General features: G+C 42.4%; 1 protein-coding gene across 6 annotated transcripts in view; it reads right to left on the bottom strand.

The window, feature by feature from the left end:
- Window positions 1–8,861, bottom strand: part of PAK1 (p21 (RAC1) activated kinase 1) — a 75,959-nt gene that overhangs the window by 47,142 nt on the left and 19,956 nt on the right. The window contains exon 1 of one of the 6 annotated variants that reach the window (XM_027677595.1): window positions 2,167–2,245. The exons of the other annotated variants lie outside the window; for them this stretch is intronic. The gene's annotated coding sequence lies outside the window, so the exon portion shown is untranslated. Of the gene's footprint in view, window positions 1–2,166; window positions 2,246–8,861 lie in introns of those variants that run through there. 6 annotated transcript variants of the gene reach the window in all.

The following is an 8,861-nucleotide window of genomic DNA, read 5'->3' as shown; positions in this document are numbered from 1 at the left end:
TAGCATTTGAGTGTAGAAGTCGAAGGAACTGGTGGGTCGAAGGAACTGGTGGTTAGAAACAGGTTTTGCTCATCCTGGTGTTTCATACTAAGACTAAACTTCAGCTGTGAAGTTCAAATCCTGCATCCTTCAAATATCGTTGGGAGACAAGGCAGGATGGCTGAGTGTGGTGAATGTGCACATGATTATGAAGAACCGGGAAGATTTTCCTTATTACAGGCTTTCCATAGCCTTAAGAAAGTTTGCCCGAGCAGACAAAAGCTCACTTCGTGCTGCTTGACAGAGGGGTAGACCCAGAATGTGTAGAAGTGGTGGGTGAGTGACCTTTACACTCCAGAACAAAATCACTACCAAAGCAGCAAGGTCTTAGTCAAACCTGCCAAATTTTTACAGGACAGAGTCAGAAAGCCACAACAACTTGGCTTTGCATGCCCGCAGGATTAAGCACGGCCATCCAACACCAAGCCATGCCACAGTCCTGCAAGATCAGGATCACTGCTGGGCTACAGCTTGGTGGTCACTAGGGCTGTCCAAACTCCATCTCACTTACACACACAAACCCAGCGCAGAATATTGCGGCATGAGGCCACAGGACCACAAGGCAAGAGCACCTCTGAAGACACTCAGGCAGCCATATGAGTAGGAAGCTGACTGAAAAGGTAATATTTGGTTTGAACCTTCTCTGTATCATTACTGCTTGCGCTAATTACAATAGCCATCAGTAACAGTCACTCTGATGAGGAGCCGAACAATAGTGACAGAGCTGTCAACTGCATTCAAAGAACCAAATCCTTAAGAGTTCATCGTTTTGGGGTCAGAACAGAATCCATACAGAAAGATGCACAGGATTGCAGCTTTTTTTAGGGCAGAAAGCTTGAGAGAGTAAGTACAGCTGACGCAGACATTAAAAAACTAAGCGCGTTTTCCTGTTTCTCAGGGGGATTTAAACAGCAGGTGAGTGGGGTTGGTCTGTAGGACATGACCCTTTTTTATTTCAGCTATTTAGATGCAAATTGTTTCCCCTCCCTCCTCCTCTCAATACCATCTGTTAGCCCAGAGATTTAGACTGTGCCTAGGATGTGGGTTTTGGGGGAGGGGGATATAGATAAAGCACTGAGAGAATTTCAGTTGGTGCCCCTATTGCCTCTGGGGCACAGTTTTGAAAAGAAAAAAAAAACAAAACACTTTGCCATACTATTAATTAAAAATAGGATTTTTCTCTCATTCTATTGCACTTTTCTTACCAACCCCATGGATTTCCGACCCTAGAAAGCACTCCTTGTCCAGCTTTTGGCCAACAAGCCACATTATATAGGGACATTTATAGCAGGTTGCTATGGTGTTAGCAAAGGGCATGAGCTGGTACTGCAGGAAGTATCAGAGATTCAAGGAATTAAAGTCCTAAATAATAATAAAGTCCTTCACTACAAGGCAGAGTATTTAATGTTCCTTTAGTGCTAGTGAAGCTACCTCATCTCTGTCTGACTTTCCCAAGTGAACAGCAATGTACTTTCAAGAACTGTGGAAAGATTTGATTCAATAAACACTTCACCCAGGGCCCTGGATTCTTCATAAAGGCAAGATTACGGGTGACAGCACAGAGTGCACTTTCAGGAAGCTTGAAGATGATACAGTATTGGGAGCAGTAGCTGACAGACCAGATGGGTGTGCTGCCACTCAGAGGGATATGGACACAGTGGATAAATGGGCCAACATAACCTTGTGAAGTTCAACAAAGGAAAATGCAAAGCCCTGCTGCTCAGGAGCATGGACTGGGAACCAACTGGCAGAAACTAAGCAAAAAAGCAGAGAAAGACCTGAGATTCCAGGTGGACATCAAGTTGACCATGAGCCTCCAAAGCACCTTTGTAGCAAACAAGGTCAACTAGCACAGTATCTGGGCTGCATTAGGAAAAACGAGTGCCAGCAGGTCAAGGGAGGGGATCTTTCCCCTCTGCTCAGGGGTGGTGAGACACATCTGGAGTGCTGGGACAAGTGCTTGCCTCCTCTGTACAACAGAAACGCGGACATACTGGTGAGAGTCCAGCAAAGGTCCACAAGGATGATTAAGGGACTGGAGTATTTCGCATATGAGGAGAGGCTGAAAGAGCTCTTCAGCCTGCAGAAGAAAAAGTTCAGAGGGATCTTATCAATGAGCATAAATACCTGATGGAGATGTAAAGAAGATGGAACCAGGTTCCTCTTGGTGGTATCCAGCAACAGGACAAGAGTCAATGGGCACAAACTGAAATACAGGAAAATCCATTTAAATGTAAGATCAACAAACCCCACAACAAAGACACACTTTTTTTCAGTGCAGGCAGGGCAGAGATGGACACAAAACCACAGAACAAGTTGCCCAGAAAAGTAATGGAGTTTCCATCCTTAGGGATGCTCAAAACCCCACTAGACATGACCCTGAGCGAACTGTTCCAGCTGCCACCACTTTAAGTGGGGGTTGGACTAGACTACCCACGGAGGTTCCTATCAACCTCACCAATTTTGCAATTACAAGCCACACAAAGTGAAAGGGAGGCTTTAAAGGAAATAGATACATAAAATCATTCAAAATACTTGTCTGAAGCAAGTGTTTTTTACTCCTCGGTATCCAAGGCCCCAGTTTAGTGATGAAGACAAATTAAAAGAGGTGGTGACAACCTTGAGCAGAAAATCCGTAGAAGAGTTGGGATCAGTTCTACAACACCCTCTTTATGAATTTTAATATGTGGAGCACAGTCCTGGTACTTGGGAGATGCAAGCTCTTGTCCCAGATCTCACACAGACCTCATTTGTGATCTTGGAGGCACAAGAGGGGGGGAAAGTGCAAGTACTTCTTGTTTGCTCTGCCCTCCTTCAATCAGTCAATAACCTCTTTAAAGGAAGAGCAATTCAGGTAGTTATAGAGCAGAGAGCATGAAAAAAAATCCCTTCGAGGTGCTTCTGCTTCTTCAGTTAGCACAAGAAACACATTCTCAGTTTAAAAAAAAAAAAAGAAAAAAAAAAAAAGAGAACCGTGTATGCAATCCTGATGGTAAACCCAATGGTGGAAGGTAAAGGGGGCATGGAGGAATGCAAAAACCCTTCCTTCTCCTTAGAGTCCAGATGATGTGACAGAAGAGTTCTCCAGAGATCGAAATATGAATAGGCAGAGACCACCTAAGGGGAAGTGCATGTGGTGGCGCATCCCCCTTCCCCCCAGCTGCACTATGATCTGAGAAATGCTCAGAAGGAAGAAAATACCATGTGGGCTTCAGCACCTCAGTTGCAGCTGAGCAAGTTCTTAGGCTACCCTGGCACAACATTCAAGGCTGACACCAAGGTGGGCTGTCAAACTTTAATGGTGATGCTCCACCGAGGTGAAGGAAAGGAGCTCTTATTTCAGCTGAGAAAGCTTCCTGACAGACAAGGTTTGCACAGCAACATTTTCTGAAGGGGTTTGGCCCATTTTTCTTTTTTTACTGTTGGAATATTGTTTGGTTTCTTAAGTGTTCCCAAAACAAATACAACATCTTCCCTCTTTCTTGCACAGACAGAAGAAGCCAGAACAGTGTATGATCTGAACTACTTGGTGACAGTCAGGAACTTCAGGTACCTAATTTCAAACTATTAACTTGTAAAATACATTAAATTCAATTTTACTGGAAAGCAATATACTGACAAAAGTTGCAGGCATTTCATAGAAACATTCTCCTACCAAAAAAAAACCCAGTTATCTGAGCAAACAGTGTTTCAATAAATTTGTGCTGATATTTTGAAAGAACTTAAAGTTTTCATTTTTAAATAAAAAGGGTAATATTTTCTCCATTTATGAAAAGCAGAGTTTTCAGAACATCAGTGTTTCTCCTACAGATTGAGAGTCTTCTTCATCCACTGCTCTAAATCACCAGCTAATTTCTGTTTCCAGATCTCTGGCATTTCACCAGCATTACTGAGAATCTAAAGAACAGTTACTGGATATGTTTTTAGTTAATCAACTTCTTGTTCACAAACCTAAGCACATGTATAAATTTTAAGAGCTGCAATCCTGCAGTTTGATCTCTAATACAAGATATAGGCACCAAGTCTTAGTCTACTTGACTTTAAAAAGACAGAAGGGTCACCTTTGATAGCTAAGGGGTACTTGGCCTTAATGCCAGCAAGCCACCCACTGAAAACAGTGGGAGTTTGGCCCGAATTAGGATTTCAGGATTTATCCCATAATGCCCTACAACACTTCCCACACAGTAATACCTGACAGCTTCTGAAAATTCGCAAAATGTGAGGAACATGCCAACCCCATCACAGATGAGGTTTCCAAGGGTGTATTTTGTAACAATTAAATCTAAGCAATACCTGTCTGCATATGCACATATTCTTGCAATTCCAAGGGGATTTAGCATAGTGATTTCAAAAGCACAGCAGCTAAAAACACCTCTCCTAAAGCTTCTCAGTGCCAAACAAACCTGACTTTTAAGAGCAAGGAAGCCATGCAGCAGTTACATCCAGGATATCACTTAATCTGTGCGATAACCCCCCACCTTTGGTTCCCTGTAGTTACTCGTGATTAGAGAGGTATAAGCCAGATGCTTTTCTAGAACCTCTTTCCAGCACTACCTAAATCCTCATCTTTTCCCACAGATTCCTCTGGAACTGCCCTAAAATAACTACTGTCACCCCCAGCACAACCTGGGACAAGGTAGACAGGTTTACAGTCAGGAAGCGCCAAGGTCCAAGAGGCCAATCGCTGCCCACACAATGTCTTTGAGCCCAAATCCAATGGCATGAATGCTCAGGAAACCAGTGTACTACCGGTTGATGATCTTTCCCATCCCTTTTCCACACTCTTAACAGGTAAATATTTACCAGATAAGTATATGCTAGAGCTGAGCATTTATCCTGGGGAAAACATGTCTGAGCTCTGTTCAACCCAATCTGACTTTTATCCTGTGGGGAGTCAAGCAACAACCAGTTCATGTATTCCATGAGCCAAAGGCTTCATATAGTATTGTTGCTCTGAATGGGAGGCCTGAATCCTGCCCAAACTGAAGTCACTGCTATCACAAACAGCACAGGGTCTGTGGCACCTAACTCTTAAAAAGATCCTTTATTTGGATCCCTGGAGGCACCAGGGGCTTTCACACAACAGGATCAACACCTACAGTGCAAGTCAGACAGTAGCCCTGTAAATAATTAGTGCAGCAACTGGGATACAATAGGTAAGAAGTAGAGCTTCTTCAGCTATCCCAGCAGCTCCCTGACAACAACCAAAAGAAAATAACCCAAACAAATTAAAAAAAAAAAAGTTTAAAAGATAGTCAAGGACAGTGGGGCTTTCAAGGATTGAAGCATGACTCATTTTGGACCAAGAGTACCACTAAGCAGACACTGCTGAAAAGACAAGACAGGTTTCACTTTAAAAGCAGCACTTAGTTATCAAATGACAAGTCTTCCACAGATTAGTTGGTATGCTTGCCTTTTGCCCTGAAACTAGTCATTTTTAAGAGGATCCAAATGCAGGAGAAGGAAAGAAGCCTGACTCAAGGCAGGGGGGGAGAGAAGAAAAAAAACAGCAAAATAAAAATCTCATAGTTGTCATGTTTATGACTTACATTCACTAGACAGGAAATCTTTAGAGCAAGCAAAAGCCTGTCTGCCCTTCACTTCACAAACCCTTGATATCATAATCACATTTGTAAAATATTGCTTTCTTGAATGATGCAAATTAAAAGGCGTAAGTAATTCTCTGACATACTATTGAAAACCACACACTAGCACAAAATAGCATTTTATTGCATGCAAGTCCATTAAACTATTATTTACAGTGCAATAAATAGCATCCACACAGATACTACTGTCACTGCTGAGCAGAAAACTTAGGAAATTCCTTGTCCGTGGCCTTTGGGGTTTGAGTGAGAGAAGGTGAACTGCTCCTGCTTGGAGCAGGGTTTTGTCCTACAGAAATACTGCAGTATCTCAGCTAACACAGCAACTATCCTGTAATTATCACATACACTTTATAGTCAATGAAATAAAAGGGACCTTTTACCTCAAAAGTAATTTTTAAGGCAAAAGCAGAGGAAAGCTTTTCAAACAATGATTGTGAAAGGACAAAGAGAAGAGATGGTGCATTTATACAGGTCAGTAAGGCACTCATTGAGACAACTGTGGCTGAGGATGGTCATGGGAGACCAGGGTTTATAGGCCACACCCAAAAGTGCTTTTATTTTCATAGAGTTAATGCAGTTGTCAACCACTCAGAAAGAGCCCCAGACAAGAAGGCAGCCTGACAAGCCAGAATAAGACACCCAGTTGGCTCCACAGTCTGGACAAAAATTTGCTTCTCTAAAGCTTTTTTATTTTCTGTTCCTCTTCCAGAGTTAAAATTGGAATGGTATCAGTTGCCCTTTCCCAAATGGAAAGCCCTCTGAGAACAAACAAGACTTTTTGAAGCAACTACACAGATCAAAGCTTGCTGCTTATGCGTCTGTGTTCAGGGCATCCGCAGGGTAGTCTTGGGATCAGAGCGGAGCTACAGTTGGATGTTATCCAGAGGTATTTTAGGAGAACAGAATCAAATTGCCACACAAACATAATTGCCAAGTTTCAGTCTAATGTTTCAGCAATTTGCTTGACATGTTTAATTTCACAGGGCAGACGGATAGAGTATTATTTTGGTTTTATTAATATGTCCAAGTTCCCTAACAGCGTTCATATCTTTAGTAAGGGACAGGATTCCTTCAAGTTCTGCTTTTGATAACAGAAAGCATTACAAATTTTTCATGCAGCCTGGAAAAAATATTTCAATAGACTGAGTTTAAGGCAGTATTCTTAAATTATCTACACCCCAAAATCTACAAATCCGGACCAGAGAATGTTTGGTCCTCTGCCTTCTCTTCAGGAGTCCATTCAAAAAGCTGGCCTTCAAGACATTTGTTGAGTATCTGGTCACTGCACTACCTGATGCTTTCAATCTTTCAGCCCACACAGAGCTAAATCATCTACGAAAAAAGATTTCCCTGCCTCCTACCCCACAGTATTTAAAAGAGTTCAAATTCTGATCCCTTCTGAAAAGGCTGCCCAAGATTACCAGGTTTCTATGTTCCCGTCATCAAATCTCTGCCCACCCAGCTCTTGCCCAGTGTTCCTCTCTCCATTTCCAAGCCTTGCAGGCATCTCACAGCATCTGAGAGAATACACTGAGAGGATTCTGAGGGCATCAATATGCATTCAGATCACCTGTTGAACCCCCAAGGCATTGACTGTCAGAAAATCCACAGAGCGAAGAGTCAGTGTCTATGATTTCCTCTTCACCATTTCTTTCAAAAGATATTTTTGTCCCAATTCCCATAGAATTGCAATGTCCCTTAAAGAGGACTGTTTGCTCACAGAGCTACATGAGAATTCAGTTTTCAGAGTAAAGCTGAGCTATCAAAAAACTAAGTTGCTTATACATCTTGTTTCTATCATAGAGCAGATAGCAAAATATTGTTTATTAGACTCTGCACATGTGAACTGTGTCTCTTCAAGATTGCAGAGGTAACAAATGAGTAAAGTTTTAATCTAGAAAGTGAGAAGATAAGAAATTTAATGAAAGAGATTACAGACCTCTCAACCAATTAAGAACTGAGCTCAACCTTCAGAAGCCTGTAATTTGGATTATTAATTTTTTTAACATGAAAAAGGCTGTATCCCAACACTGAGCTTCAAGCCTAAGAGCGTTTTGGTCTGAAGATGATTGACCATAGCAAAAAATCAAGTAAAGAGTGTGAAAAATGGCCTGAGATTTATTTAGCAGGTATAGGATTCCAAGCACCAGCTTGATAACTAGGTTGAACATCCACAGGCTCTGCAAGTCCCAGACTATAGTCACCTGGAGTCATCAAAAACCCATTTTGTCTCTAGCTCTCTGAAGTTCTCTCCCTTCTTGAATCCTTGGAGAAGGGCATTATTTCTGCTCTATTCTACTTTGCATGGGATTTCCTGTAAGTAGAAATTCCCCCTTTCCCCTTACTTTTTGGCATGATCCTCACACGGGAAGACAGGTTTTAAAGACAGCTCAAGTTTGTAAGATCCTTCCTATTCTACAAGTGAGATGAAGTGCTCCAAAGTCATGCTCTATGTAGTGACAGAAATTAAGATTTTATTAATTTCCTCAGAGCCCTGAAGAGTCTATAAAAATCATTCAAGTTTTCAAGTCACATACACCACTGACCTCATCAGCCTCATGGGCTTGGAGTAGTTTCTGAAGAGCGGGTCACACTTCTGCAGGTGACCTCCAAGCCTTAGGCAAGAACACTGCTGGTTAGAGCTGTGATAGGCATCACTTGAGCAGAATGTGTCCCACAGGCCAACAGTTACTGCTCACAGATCCCAAGAGAACTCCACTAGAGATATTAGAGGAAATATTTTTGCAGAAATCCACTCACGCACACAAAGGTGGAAAAAAGAAATGGCACTCAAGCCACCGAGTAGCTCTCAAGCACTACTCTGCTTGCTCTTGTACTAGTTAGTGAAGTCCACAGCAGCTCAGACCTTGGCATAAACATGTACTCACGTACACTGTGGCCTTTCGGGACCTGAATGGTGCCTAAGAGCAGTCTGGAGAGGAACTGTTTACAAGGGCATGTAGTGATAGGACAAGAGGGAATTGCTTCAAACTGAAAGAGGACAGATTTAGACTTGGTACCAGGAAGAAATTTTTTACTGTGAATGTGGTGAGACACTGGAACAGGTTGCTCAAAGAGACTTTGGATGCCCCATCCCTGGCAGTGTTCAAGGCCAGGTAGGATGGGGCTTTGAGCAATCTGCTCTAGTGGAAGGTGTCCCTGCCCACAGCAGGAGGGTTGGAATGAGATGATCTTTAAGGTCTTTCCAACACAAAC

This window comes from Neopelma chrysocephalum, unplaced genomic scaffold, assembly GCF_003984885.1.
Source record: "Neopelma chrysocephalum unplaced genomic scaffold, ASM398488v2 Primary Assembly neopelma1_43, whole genome shotgun sequence".
NCBI classification, from domain to species: domain Eukaryota; kingdom Metazoa; phylum Chordata; class Aves; order Passeriformes; family Pipridae; genus Neopelma; species Neopelma chrysocephalum.
This window is presented reverse-complemented; position numbering and strand designations above follow the sequence as displayed.